Source organism: Peromyscus californicus, unplaced genomic scaffold (genome assembly GCF_007827085.1).
Source record: "Peromyscus californicus insignis strain IS unplaced genomic scaffold, ASM782708v3 Scaffold_8__1_contigs__length_139910024, whole genome shotgun sequence".
NCBI classification, from domain to species: Eukaryota; Metazoa; Chordata; class Mammalia; order Rodentia; family Cricetidae; genus Peromyscus; species Peromyscus californicus.
The window spans coordinates 63,462,441-63,483,808 of record NW_026294606.1 but is presented as its reverse complement, the minus strand read 5'-3'; the positions used below and the strand labels follow the sequence as shown (position 1 = coordinate 63,483,808).

Genomic DNA, 21,368 nt, shown 5'->3' with positions numbered 1-21,368 from the left:
TCAGAGAACAGAACAGCCACAATATTAAACATAGATGTTAGGCAGTGGTAGCACACACCTTTAATCCTAGCATTCCAGAGGCAGAGATCCACCTGGATCTCTGTGAGTTTAAAGCCATAGTGTAAACAGTCAGGCATGGTGACTCACACCTTTAATCCCACGAAGTGAGTCTTTAATCCAGGGAGTGATGGCAGAAATCAGAAAGATAAATAAGTCGTGAGGACCAGGAATTAGAAGCATTTGGCTGGTTAAGCTTTTAGGCTTTGAGCAGCACAGTTCAGCTGAGAGCCATTGGGATGAGGACACAGAGGTTTCCAGTCTGAGGAAACAGGATCAGCTGAGGAACTGGTGAGGTGAGGTGGCTGTGGTTTGTTCTGCTTCTCTGATTTTCCAGCGTTCACCCCAATACCTGGCTTCAGGTTTGACTTTATTAATAAGAACTTTTAAGATTCTTCTACATATCTCCTCTTCAGAAGTCTTTCCTACCCAAAAGACCCAAGGGAACTCCACATCATTCTGTCTGCCATATGATCTCACACATTTTAGTTACATAGTTTCAACATTATTTCTGCAGTGCTAGAGATAAAACCCAAAGCTCATATGATGGCTAGTTCATTGATAGAATATGTTAAGCATAATAGTAACCCTTTATTGTCAGCTTGACTGGAATTAGCATTACCCACGAGTCTGTGACACTGAGAGAGAAGCCCTGTTCTGCATGCGCATTCCCACACTTTTGTAACTAGATGGGGTCTTTCTCTTGCACACATTACGTAATTCACTAATAGCAACCGGCATGTCTTTATGAACCAAACAGGTGACATTCTGTAATCAAATTACCAAGATGTTGTCCCCACAGTTGAACTGAATCGCTCCATCAAGATACAGATAGAGCTATGGAGGTAAAAAAATGACTGATGTGTTCAGACTTAAAGGTACCTTGTTTAAAAAGTCATGGGTGACGGAGGGAAAATACTTCAGCCATTTGGTTTAAGTAACACCTCCCCTTTTAAAAACATCATGGATAAGATAGAAGCCTGTAGGCTCTGTATTGTCCCTCTCTGGAATAGAAGGTGACACTACAACACCGTGTCAGTTGTGAGGTCCAAAATTACCTCGACAGGAAAGCCAGAGGTGCTTCCCACAGCTGCAAAGCAATCAGTGTCACTGGCTGTCACTGTTGGTGGCAACCATCAGGAGACATGACTCTGGCAAGCCTTCTTCCTCTTCATCTTGTCCACAGAATGGACAGCCTATGCATATTCTCTAGGAAAATAAAAATAAATCATGTCCTAGACACACGTCATCTCATTCAGGAATTCTCCAGGGGCACACACCAGCGTGTGCTCGTGGAGGTCAGAGGACAACTCTGCAATCATTGCTTCTCTTCTACTGTGTGGGTCCTGGATATGGAAATCAGGTTGCTGGGCTCGTGCTCAGCAGCTTTACCTGCTGTGCCATGATCTTTTTTTCCCCCCCTGGTTTTTCAAAACAGAGTTTCTATGTTTAACAGCCTTGGTTGGTCTTACTCTGTAGCCCAGGTTGGCCTCGAACTCACAGAGATCTGCTTGCCTCTGCCTCCCGAGGGCTGGGATGAAAGGCTTGTGCCATCATGCCAGTGCCCTTGATCTGTTTTATCAACTGCATATACAATGGCCCATTTAACGGGTCTTTAGAGACCACCTTCCTCTTCACTCAGACTCTGCTATTTCATGTGTCAGCTCAATTTCTGGAGAACAACCCACTCTGGCTCTTTTACACACTCCTTTAAAGTCCGACTTTAATAACTGAGGAAAGAGAAAGGAAGGTGCCCAGGCATCCTCTTTGTTGTCTCAGGTATGGGCACTGGGCCTTATGGGTGCTACAGTTTTAGGAAACAAAATGGTCATCTGTCACATGACAGATGGTGATCCTTGAGTCAGAAGGGACCACGAAATTTAACTTACTGATTGAAAACCTCATTTTGTTTCCCTCTTAATAATAAACTGAGCACAGGAGCATTTTCAGTGGTAAATTATAGTCTTTGTTCAAACTTGTCCTTACTATCTAATCTTTTGTGAAAACAAGCTCTTTATGCTGTTTCAAATGAGTTCTCTATTCAAATGGACTTTAAATTGGGGGTGAGGTGCAAGAAACAGACTTACGAAGCAGGGCATACCGCCAAAAGGGAAATTAAGTTACTGGAGAGGAGACTTTGTTTAGTGGATGAGTATCCTTAATGGATTAATAGAGAGTAAGCAATACTTGAGAGCAGAGGGCCAGAACGGAGGGGTGAAGGAAAGCTGGTTGCTAGGGAAACAAACTAATGGTCCACAGTCACCGCACAGGTGACTGGAATGGCCATAAACTCAGTTTCATCCAAACTGTGGGAAGCAGGAACACAGGGACCATGCGGCCTCTTTCTAAGCTGCTGAGGGGGGACCTTGGTGCTTCTGGTCTCTGAAGCACCAACAGCCTTCTGAAAAACTGTAAAGAACAGAACTCATTACAGGGCACTGGGAGAGAAAAGTTGTACAGGCTTAGGACATTAAAGGGATTCGAAGTTCTGCTTGGATCTGCCCCTCCCCCACTGTAAAGCTAAGAGCTCCAAAGGAATTCTCCTTCACCCACGGACTGCAGGAACAAGCTGGCCAAATTAAGGTTCCCAGACTCGACTGAGCTGTTATTCTTTAAACCATTCTCCTTCTCTGTTCCTCTTTCAGAAGCTAACCCGGGATTAATAATTAGTAATTAGTCTGCACTGATTCTCTTTTCAATGTTTCGTTTTTTTGGGTGAAGGCAGACTTGTGTTTAGAGTCAGACCTTCACACCTAATAGAACTTGGTCCTTGGACTCACAGGCAAGGCCATAAACTAACAAATTCCCCAAGTGACCAGGAGAGGCCTCAGCGGCAGAGAGACTAAAGAGTGAATTTGGGAAGTGCCGTGGTGCATGCTGCCAATGGCATCAACCGAGCTCACAAAACAAGATGAGAAGCTTCGCAGGCCTTATACCAGAGCCTGCATGAAGCTACCATCTCAGTCTCCACTGTTTGCGACGGTCACATCCATGTCTTGTGAGCAGGCGGTAGTTATTCTCAACTAATTTCAAAATCAGAGACCTGCATTTACAGGTCATTCATCCATTGTATGTATGGCTCTTCTGAGGCCTGCCAATCATAGAAACGGAAACACTGTCCTTGGGCTCATATACTGCAATCCTCAGAGGTTGTGAGGGAAGAAAATGGTGCCCTTAACAAGAAAGTATAATGTTTTGGAACCATAGCATCCATGCATGCAAAGAAAATTCCAGATATTGCAACCTTAGGGGCTGTTAAGCTCAACTTCCTTGGCATATCAAATATATGATATTCCCTCCCAGAACTGAGGGAAATGGCCTTATATTTTGGTCACAGGCTCTCAGGCCTGTAATATAATGCATGGTGCTTCTTATCTTAGAATAAAACCTACACCTTACCATTTAGATCTTCTAAGCTGGACATTTATGCCACTGGTTTCATTCAGTGATTATATTTTCATGGGATACTATAACACAGTTGGGATTTAGGACTTACTCATAACCATCCATCAACCATTCCACGGCGCCACGAAATTAAGTGCTAATAAAAGCACAGGTTCTGCAGTCACGTGTTAAAGTAATAATGCAACCAACAGCATCTTTCCCCTACCACAGGTACAGAAGTCAGGAGAGAGAAGGCAGAGACACATTTCTGATACAGTTTTGAGGGGCACAGCACAATAAACATGTGTTAAAAGGTACCTTGTCAAAACACACAGTGAAATGTTTTTCTGAGCATAGAATCAATAGATCCAAGAGAATGGCTCATATTCAATCAACATAAACTGCTCAGTGAGATAATTAAAGACCCAAGTCATTAAGGGCTCAGCATGAAGGCTGGTATTAAAAATGAATCCGTTCTGAAAATGTGCCACCTTAGGCCTCCTATTTACAGCGTGGCACGGCACATCGGGGGAACCACCTCTGTCCCTCCATCACACCTTTGTGGAGGAAGATTTAGGTTCTGATTATGCCGGCAAGATGAGTTATTTTTGGTCAGAGTGATAATTGATTCTCGCTACTGCGAGAATTACCGATGGTCGCAAAGTAACTACTATTGGAGGTTAGTAGTGACAGATGTGGTCTGCTAGACAGGACTGAGGCTTCTCCGAGACCTAGGAAGGGATTTGCACAATGAAACCATAACTCTCTGGGAAGAAGCCCTAATGGAGCTTTCTTACATTCCCGATTTTTCTGTCTTCTTTGTAAGAGTGTGTATGGTGTAGGCACATGTGTGTGTACAGGGATGCATGCCCATGTGCACACATGTAGAGGTCTGAGGAGGATATCAGGTGTCTTTTTCTATCAGTCTTCCCCTAATTTTGTATCCCACTAAATCTGAAGCTCAGCTCACCTTTCTGGCTAGACTGGCCAGCCAGTGAGGCCCGCAGGATCTGGCTCTCTCCACTCCCATCCCTCGGAGCTACAGGCACATGCGGCCACACTCCGCTTTCACAAGGGTGCAGAGAAAGCGCTATTATCCACCGGGCCATCTCTTCAGCCTCGTATCTTATTTAATAAGGTCTGAGAAAAAGTTCAAGGGCCAGAGAGATGACTCTGCTCGTAAAACGCTCACCTTGCAAGAACAAGGCCCTGACTTTAATCCCGGAGCACAGATGACTTTAACGCCGGGCACAGAGGTGCACTTGTAATCTCAGTGATGGCGAGATGAAAGGTGGAGATAGACAGGACCCTGGCAGCTTGCAATTCAACTAGTTTAGTGGACCTGGTGAAGTTCCAGGCCAATGGGAGATCCTGCTTTATCAAAAGGTGGAAGATATCTGAGGTTATCCCCTGAACTCTACATGTATGTGCAAGCCTAAGTCTGCACTCTGTTGCACACATATGTGCAGGCATGTGAACATATGTAAATACCTGCGAACATGCACACACACCCATACATACACATACACACAACAGTTACCATGTAAAAAAATAAAGTTCTTGCCCCACTTTAAATATCCAATTATTATTCTAAGTCCCTACCAGTTTTCTATAAATTTCTCCAGTTCTTCCTGACCATAGAGGCCTATGCACGCACATGTAACTTTCCTTTAAAACACACATTTAGAGTACACCATGTGCAATGGCAAGCTGGGCACTTATTCATTAGCCTCATATCTTCACAATCATCTCAGACCAGCACACACAAAGGTAATTATCCAGACATAACATTTTCAATCGCATCTAAGACATAAATGACATTATAACACCCAGCATGTAAAAGACACTAACGTCCAGATAAGCTAACAAAGAAGCTTAGAAACAAACCACAGACATGCCCACCCTGCCTCACTACTCAGTGCTCTGCTGCAAGGCTCAGGCTATTGGGACTCCAATTCAGAAAACTGGAGTTCTTCACGCGCATCGTAAATGGATTAGCTCTCCGGTCACACACAGAGGGACAGCTGCCGTGGTAAGACGATGGGACAAAATAAGATGTACTTGAAGGACAGACGCAGCAGACAGAGTCCCACCTAGTCCTCCTAATCTCTGCAGAACTTCCGGCAGAGTCCTCACTCCCTTTACTGCTCACTCATCTGTTCTGAAAGCCAGAGTCAATCCATCTCAGAGCGCCTGCCCGCCCGTCATCTGTCATGACGTGGTTCCCACTCCACACTGCCATCCACTCTCTGCCAAGCCCTGTGACAGAGAGCAGGGAGGACAGTGAATCACCAGCCAGGCAGCCTGGGGTGGCTTTTCTGAGTAAAAATATGCATAATTCAGTGACAGAGGAGCTATTCTTGGAAATTGATGATGAAGAACTCAGGCTCTCTATAAGGAGGCTGGTCCTTGACTCCCAGCTAACCATGCGTATCGTCTCAGGAAAGCAGATGTTAGACCAAACTCACAGGGTTGTGATTAACGAGCCCCTCAGAAGCCCAAAGGTGAGAGAGAGTCATTTAGCAGTGGTACCTGCACAGAGGACTGGACCCCAGTCATGCCTTGTGTTCTCAAGGACTTGCAGAATGCAAAGGTCACAGTTTAATATGGCAGAGTTAGCAGAAACTATGGTTTCAATCTTTTGGAGGGAGGTCTTAACTCTGCAGGGGCCCTTGGAAAAACATTATGCAGATGGTGTCTCAGCTATCTGACTCCCATTTCCATCTGGGATACCATATAGTCCACAGGGCATATTCTATCTCTGTCACATTCATACACATGCACGCACGCACACACACACACACACACACACACACACACACACACACACACACCCTTTAAAAATCGAAAGAACAACAATAAAAACAAAGAAGGAAAAGTGGAGAATCAGAAGGCTGTGTGTGTAACAGTATTTTCCTAGTATGTACAGGCCCCGTGTGATTTGATCCCCGGATTGCGAACTTAAAAAAAAAAATAAAACTTTATAACTATTTCAAATAAGTTAAATAATTTATAACAAAGCATATTAAAGCAAAAACATTTTTAACTTCTTTGTACAAATTATCTATCAGGAAACCACCCAAGCAGAATAATTCATTTTGGCAGAATGCACATGTTTTGATTACTTTAAATTAATAACTGTTTCTACACCCCTGTTGGAAGAATCTCCTTCCAACATGAATTTATCATTGCTATGCATTTATAATATTATCCACAATCTTCTTCAAAGTCACATTTTTATGATTTCTGAGTTTCAAACTGAATATGATTCCATTCTTTTCCACTGACCATAATATTTATAATTTGGAACATACTTTCTCTGTGCTTGCTGCAGTACCTGGTAAGTTCATAACAAATTCTGATAAATTGTAACCTATTTGGAGGACAATATAGGACAAGTTGGCCTCAAACTCATGGCATTTCTCTTACTATGAGTGTGGTGGTTTGAATAGGTATGGCCCCATAGACTCTTGTGTTTGAATGCTTGGCCCATAGGAGTGGCACTATGAGGAGGTGTGGCCTTGTTGAAGGAAGTGTGTCACTGTGGGGGTGGGCTTTGAGGTTTTATATATGCTCAAGCCATGCCCAGTATCTCAGTTTATTTCCTGTTGTCTTTGGATCAAGATGTGGAACTCTCAGCTCCCTCTCCAGCACCATGTCTGCCTTCACGCTGCCATGCTTCATGCCATGACAATAATGGACTAAACCTCTGAAGGGTAAGCCAGCCCCAATTAAAGATTTTTCTTTATAAAAGTTGCCTTGGTCATGGTGTCTCTTCACAGCAATAAAACCCTAACTAAGACATTGAATTTGGGAGTGCTGGAATTATGGTTATATGTCAGCATACTCAAGTTCTAATTTATAAAATTTCAACAAAAATATATAAATAACTCAGCCCATTTTTTTTGTAGGTACTGCTGGTATGTATGTATACACATATGCAGTTGTGCATGTGAATGGAGGTCAGAAGACAGCTCCTGGTGTTATTCCTCAGTCACTGTACACTTTTTTCAAAACAGGCTCTTTTACCGGCCTGGAGCTCACAAAGTAATCGAGGCTGGTTGTCTATCAAGTCCCAGAGACCTACCTTTTCAGCACCAATATAACAAGGGTGCACCACCATGCCTGGCTTTCTGGGTAAGTCACACTCAAGCAAGCACTTTACGAACTTAACTGTCTCCCCATCATGGTGCTATTATTTGCTACTTTCTTCGACACTTTATAAAGATAAACCTTGTAAAATGAACTGTTTCCATTAGCAATTTTCTTATGCTCTCTCTAACTTGGATGCTATAATGTAATCATACTCTCATACTCTCCATCTTTTCTCATTGCTAGACAGATATAAAATTATCCAATAAAAAATAGAAATCCACCAAGATAGTTTCCACAGACCAAGCTATTCCAGAGTACAATTATAGATTTTTGAAAATTCATACACAGTATTTGAGCTCTTATCATTTAATTTGTTCCATTTCTTTTATAGGGATGTATTTCAAGATTTAGTTCCAATCAGTGACTGCAATTGGCTACTAACTTCAAATACTACTATTGAGGTCACTTAATACAACACAGTAATTAAGTTTCCAACTGTGGGACTGGAGAGATGGCTCAGCAAAGAAAAGCATTGGCTGCTCTTCCAGAGGACCTGAATTTGATCCCCAGCACCCATATGGCTGCTTACAATCATCTGTAATGCCACTCCCAGAGGATCTGATGCCCCCTTCTGGCCTCCAGGGGTAATGCACACATACATGAAGGCAAAACACACACATAAAATAAAATTCTAAAAAAGTTCCAACTGTTTTATTAAGCAATGCAACCAAAATGTGGGGATTTGGTTTTAAGGAGGTCAGACACCAGTTGAAGAGACAAACTCCTTTGTCTTAGCAGGAAGCTTATGAAGGGCAAGGAATGTTTAGGAAAATGGAACCAAACAGAAGAGTCTAATGAGGAACAGGAAAGGAGGTCAGAGCCATGGGGGGGGGGGGCTGAGTCTAATTCTCACTATGCAAATTTCTCCACAGGACCCTAGCAGCTTAGCTTTGGAGAAGATAGGCAGGACACTGATGTAGGATTTTGCATTTGCAAGGTAGATGTATCAGGCTAAGAAGGAAAGAGACTGCCAGGAGAGTAACCATAGGGGTACAGTTCTAGAAGGTGCTAGGCTGGATAAGAAGACTATGGGCAGAAGCAAGAGTGCCTTCTCAATAACCTCAAAGAATAAGCATCAGAAAAGGCAACTGGGAAGTCATCATCTAGGCTGAAGGCAGAAGTACAGAGGTGTAGCACTACAGAGTGAGGGCTGCCTGTTAGAAAGGGGTCATGAGGCTGTAGTTCTTCAGGCAGAGTCCTACAGCGGGAGCTGATCAGAAAGTCACAATATGGCTGTCCCCATGGACACCGAGGCAGCAACGTGGCTAAGTGGGAAGGACAATTTGTTAATAAAGTGAGCCAGGCATGGAAAGCTAAAAACTGTATGTTCTCATTTACATGTAGATGCTTAAGAAGTTGAAATCGTACAAGTAGAGAGTACAACGGCATGTACCAGAGGCAGGGAAGGATACCAAGGGAAGAGGAGGATGGGTAAAGGAGATGGGGGCGCAACTGCAAAAGAGAAATGACTTCTAACTAAGGTGGACAAAACTTAACTAGAAACTTCAAAATAGCTACTAGACTCGGTTTTGAATGTTCTCAAAACATGGAAGTAATAAATGTTTGAGGTTATGGATTTTCCAGCAACCTTAATGCAACCATTACATTTTATACATGGATTGAGAAAACTCACACCATGCCCCATAAATATGTGCAACTACTGCCAATTAGAATTTTCAGTAACTAAATTCTATCATTGGAAGAAGGGAAGCAGACTTCTTGTTCAAGAGCAGGCAGAAAAGATTTCCCTTCTTTTCCTGTGGTTTAATTGTTATTTGATGGCACGTCTCTTTACTTTTGTAACTTTTGCCACTCTACATGGGCTTATTAGGTGTTGTGGTAGTTTGAAGGAGAATTGTCCCCCATGGGCTCATGTACCTGAGTACTTGGTCCCCAGTAGGTGGTACTGTTTGAGGAGTAAAGGAACCTTTTGGAGCTGAAGACTTGTTGGAGGAAGTATGTGACTGGAGGCTGGCTTTGAGGTTTTAGAGCCTGGCTCTCTACCTCCTGTATCTCTCTTCTCTCTCTCTCTCTCTCTCTCTCCTTCCTGTATGTGGATGATATGTGATCTCTCTACTTCTAAACAGCCAGGTCAGCCTCACAGTCCCAGTGCCCGCCCTTCCTGCCATCAGGACTGTATCGCCTCCGTAAGCTAAAACAGGCCCTTTCCTCTAAGTTGCTTTTGGCCATGTAGTTCATCACAGCCACAGAAAAGTAATTGAAATCGATGCACACAGCGGACCCAAGCCCATGCACTTGTACCCAGTCTCTTGTGACACAAGCCCCACTGTCAAATCTGACTTCACTAAGGAATCGCACATTAAAGGTTAGAATGATTAAGAGTTTTCGGATGACAAGAGAAAAGGGTTGAGACCCAGGTTCGGTCCGGTCCTGGTTGGCTGCATGGATCACAGGCCTGGGGCAGGTCTGGTCCTGTGGCACCACTTCACCTCTTACAGGTCTACATTCAAGTGTCACCATGCCATTTTGCACTAACTACCCACCAACCTTCAGGCATGCTTTATCCTCCCTTATAATTTTTCTCAAAAGACTTTATAGTACCTTGTGTGCTCACTCACTTATTACGCTACTTGACTACTGCCTCTTTCTCCTCCTGTTATATAAGCTTCATAAGCATAGAATGCTTATTCATGGTTACAGCCCCCAGCTAATAATACCAGACATATTATGGGGCTCCATAAATACTTCTTGAGTGAGCGAATGAATGAATGAATGAATGAGACGATGTGTAACAACAAGTGCAGATGAAGGTTACAGAATTTCAAGAGAGAGACAACTTCTCTAAGACCAGGTCTCTGGGATCATGGAGTCTAGAGGGGGCGATTCGAGTACACAGTAATTACTTTCCTCGATGACGGAACAGTTCTATAATTGCAGAGAATGCCTACCAGAGCAGACAACTTCCATGAAGGGTGACAAGGTAGCCAGATGGAGGTGCTGGGGTGCAGAGGAGGGCTGCGTGACAGACGCAGAGCACTGAGAAGCCTGTGTGGCACTGTGGCACACTCGGAGTGCTGTGATGCACGGAGAAAAGAGGGTTTACAAGCCTGAGCCCAGTAGAAGCTTTCTAGAAATTGGAACACTGTGAGAAAACACCCTCAGGAGGAATCCATACATTGAATCTGCACAGCATGAGGAAACTGGTTGGGTCAGAGCAGATCTCTGCTCCGTTGATTAAGCTGTCACGTAGAATGGCAGTTCTGGAACATGGCAGACTAGAATGTCTAATCTAATACACTCTGAAATCTATCATGGTGCAGGTGTTCTTTGTATAAACTCCAAGTTTTCAATCTGCTAGGGAATTGGAAGCAACAACGTCAGCAGCGATTCCTTCTGGATTTTTGTATTTTACAAGTCTGAGGCTGCTGACTTTCAATGATTACATGAATGCTTAAATGAAACAAATTATCTGTGCAATTTGTAAGTAAATAAATGAATGAAATCGATGCTTCATAGTCTAAGCCCATTTCTTCTCCTTGTCCACTTTTATGGTTTTTCAAAAGTAAGTCCTAGTAGTCAGATGATACTTTTAGAAGATTCTAGAGTGGTTCCTATAATGGTAAAATTTTTATCTGGGGCTGTGGGATTACAGCTTGGTGGTAAAGTATTTGCCTAACGCAAGGCCATGAGCATGATCATCAGAACACCATCCCCCAAAAGAGTTACGGCATTTTAAAGTTGTGCATAATTTAGGATCTCATTAACTTGTAGTCAAAGATATTTGTCACGCAGAGCGGGTCAAATGGGGAATATAGTATCTTAAAAAACACCATAAAATATATTAAAAGTAAAAAATATATTTAAGCATGATTACAAAAAGCTAAAGCCTCCTACAAGACAAATGACAGTATATGTCCCAAAGGAGTTAATTCAGCACAAAAATAAAAAACAAACACACCAGGAGTGAAGACTGGAATTCTAAAACATATGAAGTCATCGTACGTGGAACCGAACAGAGTAACACACGACAACAGGAGCCGTCAACAACACTCTTCCAACAAAAGATCACAAAAGAACACAGGTCCTGCCCACTGCAGACCAACTCAACCCAACAGATACAGGAGTTCCATCCCAGCCAGCAACAGCAGAAGCACTCTTCTCTCAAGATGAAATGGGATATTCTCCAGAGTGAGTTGTAGGTTAGGTCACAAAGCGAGTGTTAGTAAAGTTTAAAAGGACTGAAATCCCACAAAGCATCTATTTGCCTCACAAGGGATGAGAACCAGAAATCAACAACAGAAGGAAAAGTAGACAATTCACAAATATAGACACTAAACAGAATACTCTTAAACAACCAGTGGACTACAGAAGAAATCATGAGGAAAACTGAGGGAAAATTTTAAATAAAAACACAACTACCAAAATGTATGGCACAGAGCAAAAGCCATGTAAGACGTTGAGGCTGGAGAGATGGCTCCGTGGCTAAATGTACTTGTTGCTCTGGCAAGGGACCTAGTTTGGTTCCTAGCACCCATGGAGGGTGGCTCACAGCTGCCTGTAATTGCATTTCCAAGGATCCAATGTTCTCTTCTGGCTTCATAGGGTACTGCATGCACAGGGCACACAGTAGACAAACAGGCACACACACACACACACACATAAGAATCGATTTTTTAAAAAAATCTTTAAAAGATGTTTATAGGGCTTAGGGATGAATATAGCTCAGTGGTAGAGTTCCTATCTAATAAGACTGAGCAATTAGGTTCCGCCCCAAGTCCTGACAATAAAGAGATTTATAGCTCTAAATTTGTGAATTTAAAAAGATGAAAGAAAGATGACTATGCCCTAGAAATTTCATATAGTTGACTCTAATAACACTTGTTCAAGATTATATTGGACCATTTTGATTTTTGTCTTTGCAACTTTCGAAGCCTTTCTATTCCAGCAGGATTTCTTCAACAGTTATCCTGGTGGGTGACAGACGGGCAGCAGTAGTCAGAAGTACCAAGTTGGCATCTGCCAGAGTCTCCAGATACTATTGCCTACCAAGATGTCACATGGCTCCCCTCCAAGCCAGCCAAGTTGAATCCCCAAAGGACAAAACTCCTCAAATATAAACCTCTATAGACAGAGCTCCTCATAGGGTCAACCTCATACAGATTCACCCCTCCACAGACTTAGCCCTTCACAGGTTCAACTCTGTGCAGGCTCAACCACTCACAGACCAGAGTCTGTTCCCCCGCCCCTGCTTCCAGGCTCCACAACAATGCCTCTGTCTGAACTAGATCTTCTTCTGCCAGGAGCATAAGCCACCTCTCTTAGCCCTATACCCATCTGCCTAACTCATAATCACCCTCCATCCAGCGTGCTTCCTCTCAGAGCACAGAGAACAATTCTGAAAGAAAGCAGTCATGGCGGGTTATCATCCCTCTACAAAGACAGCTCGTAAAGAGGTCATCTATGTCTTATGCCATAAAACCTCCTAGCTACCCACCCAATATTGAGCAGAAACTACAGGCCTACCTAGTTCTTAATTAACTGTCTGTGGTGAATGAAGATAAGATTTCAGTAATTTATATGTAAATATAATAAGGTATTATATTCAGAAACACATTTTTCCTTCACTATTATGCTTGGCTACTTACCGAAGGCTTTCTATTGAGAGTGATAATTTGTGTTCTAATTAAAAATGTTTCTGGGAACAGTGTATAAATTATGAATACAATATCCCCATGAAAGCTAACATTGGTGACCCTACCCCCCAAACAGGGAACTGTTCAAGCAGCTTCATACACAAGCCAGCACAGTAGATAAAACACATTTTCTCTTGGAAACTGCATATATTTTCATGTCCTGGGCTACTTGGGAACCAAATGAATATTCTTCAAAGAGTATGCGTTTAATTCTTAGGTTTTCAATCTCAGCAGGTATCTGGTTATATTATACATATTTGAATGCTATCATGGCATGAAATAAATATTAGAAATATTTGCATCTCACCTAGAATAAGCATAACAAAGTAAATCACCATATTGACAAAAAATCATTCATCCATTCATAGTCATTATTTTTTTTAAATTACATAAGGGAAAAAACAGAGTAATTGTGAATGGAAGGAGATTTTTCAGGTAAAATTTTATGCAATTATTAAATAATCTTTCTTCTATGCTTTTAAAATATTTACTGAATCATAATTAAAAAGGCTTTCTAGGTAAACTGAATTATTCACATTAATAGTATCTACAAGTTTTTGCTTAGAAAATACTATTAGAACATTATACTACACTGGTCAAGGGTAAATGATGGGTTACTTGTTGCCTTAATCAAGTGATTCATTCTCTCTGTTTGGTTTTTCTATGTAAAATTATAACACACAACCTTCAAAGTTTGTTGTAAAGATTAAGAAAAATAGATATATTTCTTAATCACCATTCCTTTTCTATATGATGTTAATTGAAAAATTATTTTTAATGACTTATTTCATTTTAATTATGTGTTTGTATGTATGGAGGGGTATATATATGCACATGGGTTAAGGTACCTGCAGAGGCCCGAAGATGGTGTCAGATCCTCTGAAGCTGGTGTTACAGGTATTTGTGAGCTACCCAGGATGGGTGCTGGGAACTGAACTCAGATCCTCTGGAAGAGTAAGAAGTACTCTTTACCACTGAACCATCTGTCTAGCCCTTGAACAAATATTTAAAAAGGGAAAGATTTGTATGATCTGAAGAGGAGCTTGAGTACAGAACAAATATGTATTAAGTGTTCCACACAGTGTACAAGTACCATTCTCACAGGCAACAAAGTAGAAGTTAACTTTTCTGAGGGTGAAAAGTGTTAAAGAGAGAAATAATGTTGGGGAAGAGATAGGGAATAAACATGTCTACAGTAGGAGTTGAGGGAGGGAATTTATACAAATGAGCTAGGGAAGTATCTTTAAAAAATGGCACCTAGCAGACATCCCAGCATTCCCTGAATTCCATGAGAGCGTTAAGAGATCCAAAGGAAGGCCAGTGGGATGGCTCAGCTGGAAAAAGGGCTTGCCACTCAGCCTGAGGACCCCGTTGAAACCGCTGGCCTCACATAGTGGAAGGAGACTCCTGAAAGTTGTCCTCTGACCTCCACATGTAATATGTGTGTATACAAAATAAGTAGAGATAGATAGATAGGTGTGGGAGCCCGTTTTCGGGTTCCTCGTGGCTTTACCCAGCAGGTTCACATAGACGATGATTAGGACCACGGGCCTGAGTGCAGGTGTCTGAGATGGTCTGCACTTGGCTGTGCTGGGGGAGGAGGTCTTTTGCTCCACCCCTTGGCGTCTCTATAAAAACCCTGAGGCAGAGACAGTCAGGGCCCGTTGGAAAAGGTTCCAGGCCCTCTCGAGGCTATCCTTTATTTTCTATCTGTTTATCTCTGCAAGATTCTCCACAATAAATCTTTCTATCTAATATTTCCTGCTGCTCACACTCAAGAAAACTCTGGGGAGCTGTGGGGTTGGTGGGTAAATACCCCACAGATAGGTAGGTAGGTAGGTAGGTAGGCAGGTAGGTAGATGGATGGATGGACAGACAGACAGACAGACAGACAATCTCCACTTGTGACAAAGTCATGGTAGTGGTACAAGCTCAGATTTCTTGAGGAACAATCAACGATCTGGTCTGGATGCAGCTGAATGAAAGAGTAAAAGAGGTGGGACAAGAGGTCAGGGGCTTATAGTGTGTCAGGGCTGATACAGTCCTGGAGGCTGCTGTAAAGTCTTTGTAAAGACAAAGACAATGAAAACTGGGGCTAGAAGTCTTCATCAAGAGTTTGGCTAGCACACTGTGGTAGTCTGAATATAATTGGCCTCCATAAGCTCATAGTGAGTGGTACTATTAGGTGTGGCTTTGTTGGAGTAGGTAAGGCCTTGTTGGAGGAAGTGTGTCACTGTGGAGATGGGCTTTGAGGTCTGATATATGTTCAAGTCATGTCCAGTGTCTAGTTCACTTCCTGTTGCCTTTGGATGAAGATGTAGAACTCTCAGCTCCTTCTCCAGCACCATGTCTGTCTGTATGCCACCATGTCTCCCACCATGATAATAATGATAATGAACCTCTGAACTGTAAGTCACCCCAGTGAAATGTTTTCCTTTCTAAGAGTTGCCTTGGTCATGGTGGCTCTTCACAGTAGTAGAAACCCTAACTATGACACACACTAAGACAGCAGTACAGTAGTAAGGTTGGGGAAAGAAAGTCAAGTCTCTTGGGCCTGGGCAATAGCTATGATATTATATTGTTGGTAATATTGAGTAAGTAAGTTTGTTGGGTGAGAAAGATGAATGTAGTATGATTCCAGGTTTTGAGTCCAAGAAATTGGAAGAAGGGGGCTGCCATTTACTAAGATGAGACAGATCTTGTGGAAAATTTCAAAGGTACTTATCATGTAGCAAAGTGAAACTACTGAGTAGTTCTAGGCTGGAGAGAGAGATTCAGGAGGTACCCATGTATGGAACCTAAAGCCTTACTGGAAAGGCAGTAAAGCACAATAGCAATACAATCTGTTTTTTTTCTACAAAAGTACTTCCAATATACTTCTAATATATTCTTTTATTTGTTTAAGTATATACATAAGTGTGCAAATATGCATAGTGTCTATGAGTGAGTGTGTGTGTGTGTGTGTGTGTGTGTGTGTGTGTGTGTGTGTGTGTATACCATGATGCTTGTGTCAAGGTCAGAGGAAAACCTCTGATGTTGGGTCTTGCCTTCCATTTTGAGGCAAGTGCATGCCAGAATATCTGAGCTACAAGAATTCTCCTGTGTTGCAGAATATTATTTTAAAATGTGTTACATTTGTTTGTGCTGTGGAACATTTGTTTAATGATGCAAAGATTTATTGCATTCTTTTAGGTTGCATTTGTTTAACTCTGTGAAGCTGTATTACTGTGCCTGTCTAAAACACCTGATGGTCTAATAAAGAACTGAATGGCCAATAGTGAGGCAGGAAAAAGGATAGGTGGGGATGGCAGGCAGAGAGAATAAATAGAAGGAGAAATCTGGGATGAAAAAGGAGAAGAGCAAGACGAAGGAGGAGGATGCTAGGGGCCAGCCACCCAGCCACCCAGTCAGCGATGGAGTAAGAGTGAAAGTAAGATTTACAGAAGTAAGAAAAGGAAAAATGCCCAAAGGCAAAAGGTAGCTGGGATAATTCAAAGTTAAGAAAAGCTGTCAAGAAATAAGCCAAGCCAAGGCCAGGCATTTATAATTAAGAATAAGCCTCCGTGTGTGATTTATTTGGGAGCTGGGTGGCAGGTCCCCAGAAGAAAAAGATCAAAAACAACCAACAACATTTTGGCATTCCAATGTGGGGCTAAAGTAAAAGGAAATCGAACTACACTCCTGTCTTTATCTCTCATGTTGCAGTAGGAACACTGGGATTATAAATGTGTGCTGTTGTATCTAGCCTTATGTGGGTTTGAAGAATATGAACACAGGTCCTCATGCTTGCATGGCAAGCACTTTGCCCACAGAACCATCTCTGCAGCCCTTTAAATGTATACTTTATTGCATCATCTTGCAGTTTATTCAACCCACTATAGATGTGAAGGGGGAAGAGTGAGGGGGGTGGCCCTTTATCATTTCCAAATACAGGACTGAGAGTCTACAACCAATGATAGATGAGAAATAAACTTAAACTGACTTTTCATCTATAAATTATATCAGTGTAATCTCAGTCTCTTACTATCTATAGAAGATTATCCCCCAAATAGCATTCTCAATAAATATATTTGTCAAAAACACAAATAAAATGTACATAAACATACCCTAAACAATTCATCTTTCCTGCAGCAGCATAGGACAAGTACACCCCACCCTCAGAATTGAGATAGCAATTATAAAAGCAATAGAGTTAGAGTGCTGAGGAGCCTCGGTGCTGAGGGTGACGTTTCCTAGGAAACTAAAACTCTCTCTGGCACAAATGTTGTGAAATCCCTTACTCCCAGATGTTGTATTCTAAATCCTACATATTTAGAAATCAAGGACTTTTCAAGTGACTCAAAAATGAAGGCAAACACAAACAAGCAAACAAAACCGAAAGAACAAAACCACTTCCCACTGATCCAGACCCCAAAACGTACACGCCACAGGCTTCAGGAGTAAAATGCTATCAGCCCTTGGCAAATAAAACCAAATCCAATGACGAAATAACCACACAGTCTACAAAATCCCCAAAGCAAGTCGAAATCTTTCCACTAGTACTGTATTCTGATCCATCCAGGGGGTTCCGTCATTGCTTTTTCTTCTTACTTTTTTATCACTACTTTAAAAACATTTCATTGAGATCATGGAAGAGAGGAAAGATCAGAGTTGTTTTATATGAATTCCCAAAATATATGACAAAAGTTATTTCAAAGACATATAATGTTACCTTAAAATACACTTGGTGATTAAAACTAAATTATTAAAGTTTTGCTACATAGAATTCTTTTGGGAATGAGCAAGAATTCAGTGCAGAAAAGGCTAAAAGAAAACCATAAAATAACTACTTGAACTACCATGGGGATCACTTATAAAAGTTCATTGTATTTTACCCACTAGAAAGCAACTAGAATTATGAAATAACATCCAGTTACAACAGGACCAATAAAATGAAATATTTCAGATTAAACTGAGCAAAGATATCAAAGCCCCACATGCTGAAAACTGTAAAATGTAGACTAAGTTTAATAAAAGACCTAAACAGAGAAATAAGTTGTATTTATGAATTAAAGCTCAAATTCAAGTTGTCAATTGTTCTCAAACTTGTATTTAGATTCCATGCATTTCCACACAAGATTTCTACAAACAAGTCTCAAAATTTGATTTAAAAATTTATATGAACAATCTATTTTAAGAATGCCAAAGTCATTTTATAAAATATTAAAGGATAAAAGGGCATTATAATGTAATGTAGGAATAAAGTACACCTAGATCTAAGATGTCCTTTGGAGCTGTAATATTATATAATATTGACACAAGGACAGATACAGAGAATAGAATAATGAGTACAAAAATATGATCAAGTAATACTTTCACTAAAACATTCATCATGCTTGCGTGCGTGTGTGCGGTGTGTGTGTGTGTGTGTGTTTTGCATGTGCCATTGCACACTTGTGGAGTTCAGAAAACAACTTGTGCGGTTGGTTCTCGCTCTCTACCATGTATGACCTAAGGATTGAGCTCAGGTGGTCAGGCTTGGCAGCAAGCACTTCACCTGCTGAGCCATCTCGCTGGCCCAGGCAACTGATTTTTGACAAAGCTACCAAAGCAGTTGAGAAAATTAAAGCTTTCTTCAGCAAAGGCAGTGAATATAGGCCATCATGTGAGTGCATTAAGTCAGACGCAAATGAGTGCACACTATATTACTCCATTTCTATATTTTAGAATAAAAAAAAACTCTCGTGAAAGTTAAATCATTGATTGGACCATGGTGAGGTTGAAAGGGACACAAGGAAAGGAATCTTTTAGGGGAGGATCAGAAATAGTGGTGTTATGTTCATCCCTGAGACATCCAGTTCAATTAAATGCAATATATTCTGTGTGATTTACATGTCAATAAAACTGATTTCTAAAAGACCAATGAAAACCAAAGAAACATGAATGGGTACAAGTTAACATGTTGTAATTGGCATATCTGGTGCTTCTAAACTGTTGAACAGTGCAGACACACAGCCTTGTTCTTTAGGTAATTCAAACATCCATCATGTTTAGATCAGGATTCTGTGCTGGATTTCCCTAACACATCAACCCAGTGCTCCCACCAAAGGTAGGCTGGTTCCTGCCTAATTCCTCTCTGAGATACTAAGAAGTCTCCATAAGTGTGGTCCATGTTAATGACGCTTCCTCTAGCAGCCACCAAGAGAAGACGTTCTCAACTGAGAAACACAGAGTGAGACTGCGATTTCTGTGCCAACTACAGACTCTCCAGGCTTTGGTCTACAACTGGGTCTATTCTGGACACTTGGCTGTTCTTGGGCTAACTCCTCTTTACATATGCTTCTGCTGGTGAGCACACGACCAAGTCATTCAGAGACGCAAAACTGAAGTCTATTTGGACTTCATCTCATTAAAATCTGAAGAGCATCTGCAGAGACATTCTGATGAAATGATACAGACGTCCATAAAGAAACCTGCACATACCGAGGCCCTGTTCTTCATGACCATTTCTCACACATTCCCCACCCCATCTCTAAAGTAAACACTGCCATCTTCTTCTTTGCCCATTATAGAAATTGGTCCTCAGTGAGGCCTGGTCATTTGCCCAAATTCACCCAGCTAGTCAGTGGCACAGATGAAATTTCCATCTCTGGGATACTTAAAGTGATATGTGGTATATTTCCATACACACAACCCTGGAGTAAATAAATGCAAAGACCTTGAGGTTCTGGCTCTGGTGTTAGTCATTTTGCATTACCAATAATAATAATAAAAAAAGCCAAGCAGTTCAATACACAGATGACATTTTATGGGGCTTTTACTCATCACCAAAATGTTATATTCTTCCTACTAGGCAATCAATATTTGAAAATGACTCATTTATATCTTTAGAGAGGAGACACTATACAAAACAAAGTTAGAAGCGTTTTTAGTGACTATCTCTAAATCTGGGGAGAATTATTACTAGTTAGGAAAGAAAAAAACAGAAATGTGCAGTATCTACAACTAACAAAAGACCAGAGAACTAAGAAAGATTCCTGGGTAACTGGGCAGTTCCCACTATACTAAACAATGAAACAGCTGCTTACCCTGACTTACTATTGATGTCAAAGAAAACCAGACACACCTCCAACTGGGACATCGCCAAATTATTTATCTAAAATACTACCACCCATGAAAATATTTTAAAAGTAGTGAAATAATTAAAAAAATGAACTGATGGGACAATTTCTTTGTATCAAAATGATCACTAGGAGATAGTTATGCAAACATCCATAAGGAAGAAAAAACATGAAAACCCATTCCCTAGCCTTCCTAACCACCACTTCTTCTGCACATCTTTGGCTAGTCAGAGTCTGAACCTCATTAATAAATTCATTGTCTCTGTTTTTATCTTCAACAACAATCTTCTCAGTCTCAGGACTCAATAATGTGGTGTTCCAGCATCTACTTCTTCAGGTCATAGAGATGGCCTAACGTTCTGAGAGATTCCTAATATTTAATTCTAGTAAACACAGAACGGATGTTCCTCACAATCACACACTTCAAGTAAAGCATTTATGTAGTAAGAAAGATAATTTTACCTCAAATTTAAAAAAATATGCTGTAAGTCATCTCTATCTGATATTCTCACTTCCTCCCTGTCTTGGAAATCCTATGTATTCATGGATTATAGGGACAACTTAATGGAGGTGGCAATGTCACCATCTGACTCCAGTAATACCTTCCTTTTCTGTGTCTGTCATGAATCCCCAGTTCAGTCACAAGTGAGTGTGACTATCCACCAAAGGGAGGGAAGGGAAGGGACAGAGTGCACGGATGCCATCTGCTTTCCTCCCCCGGCATCCCTGGAAATGAAGATGGGGTGGGAGTCTGTCCTAGAGATGAGAGCTATGTGTTCCTTATACTTGGCTCACTGAAGTGTCTTTAGGCAACATTTGGCCCTGGCACATGAGAAAGCCACAGAGGCACAGTGCAATAGGAGAATGGAGTCCAACTGTGAGATTTAACAGCCACAGAATGGGCCTGCTCAGGTCTGAAGAGGCCTGGGTGGGTGCCCTGTATGGGGATGATCTTTGCTCTCCAGTGCCCTATAGACTCATCATTTCTTGTCGCCTCACATGGCCCACAGCATTTATT

At 41.5% G+C, this 21,368-nt stretch overlaps 1 protein-coding gene across 3 annotated transcripts in view; it reads right to left on the bottom strand.

The window, feature by feature from the left end:
* Positions 1 to 21,368, bottom strand: part of Camk1d (calcium/calmodulin dependent protein kinase ID) — a 419,461-nt gene that overhangs the window by 124,870 nt on the left and 273,223 nt on the right. The window lies entirely within an intron of this gene.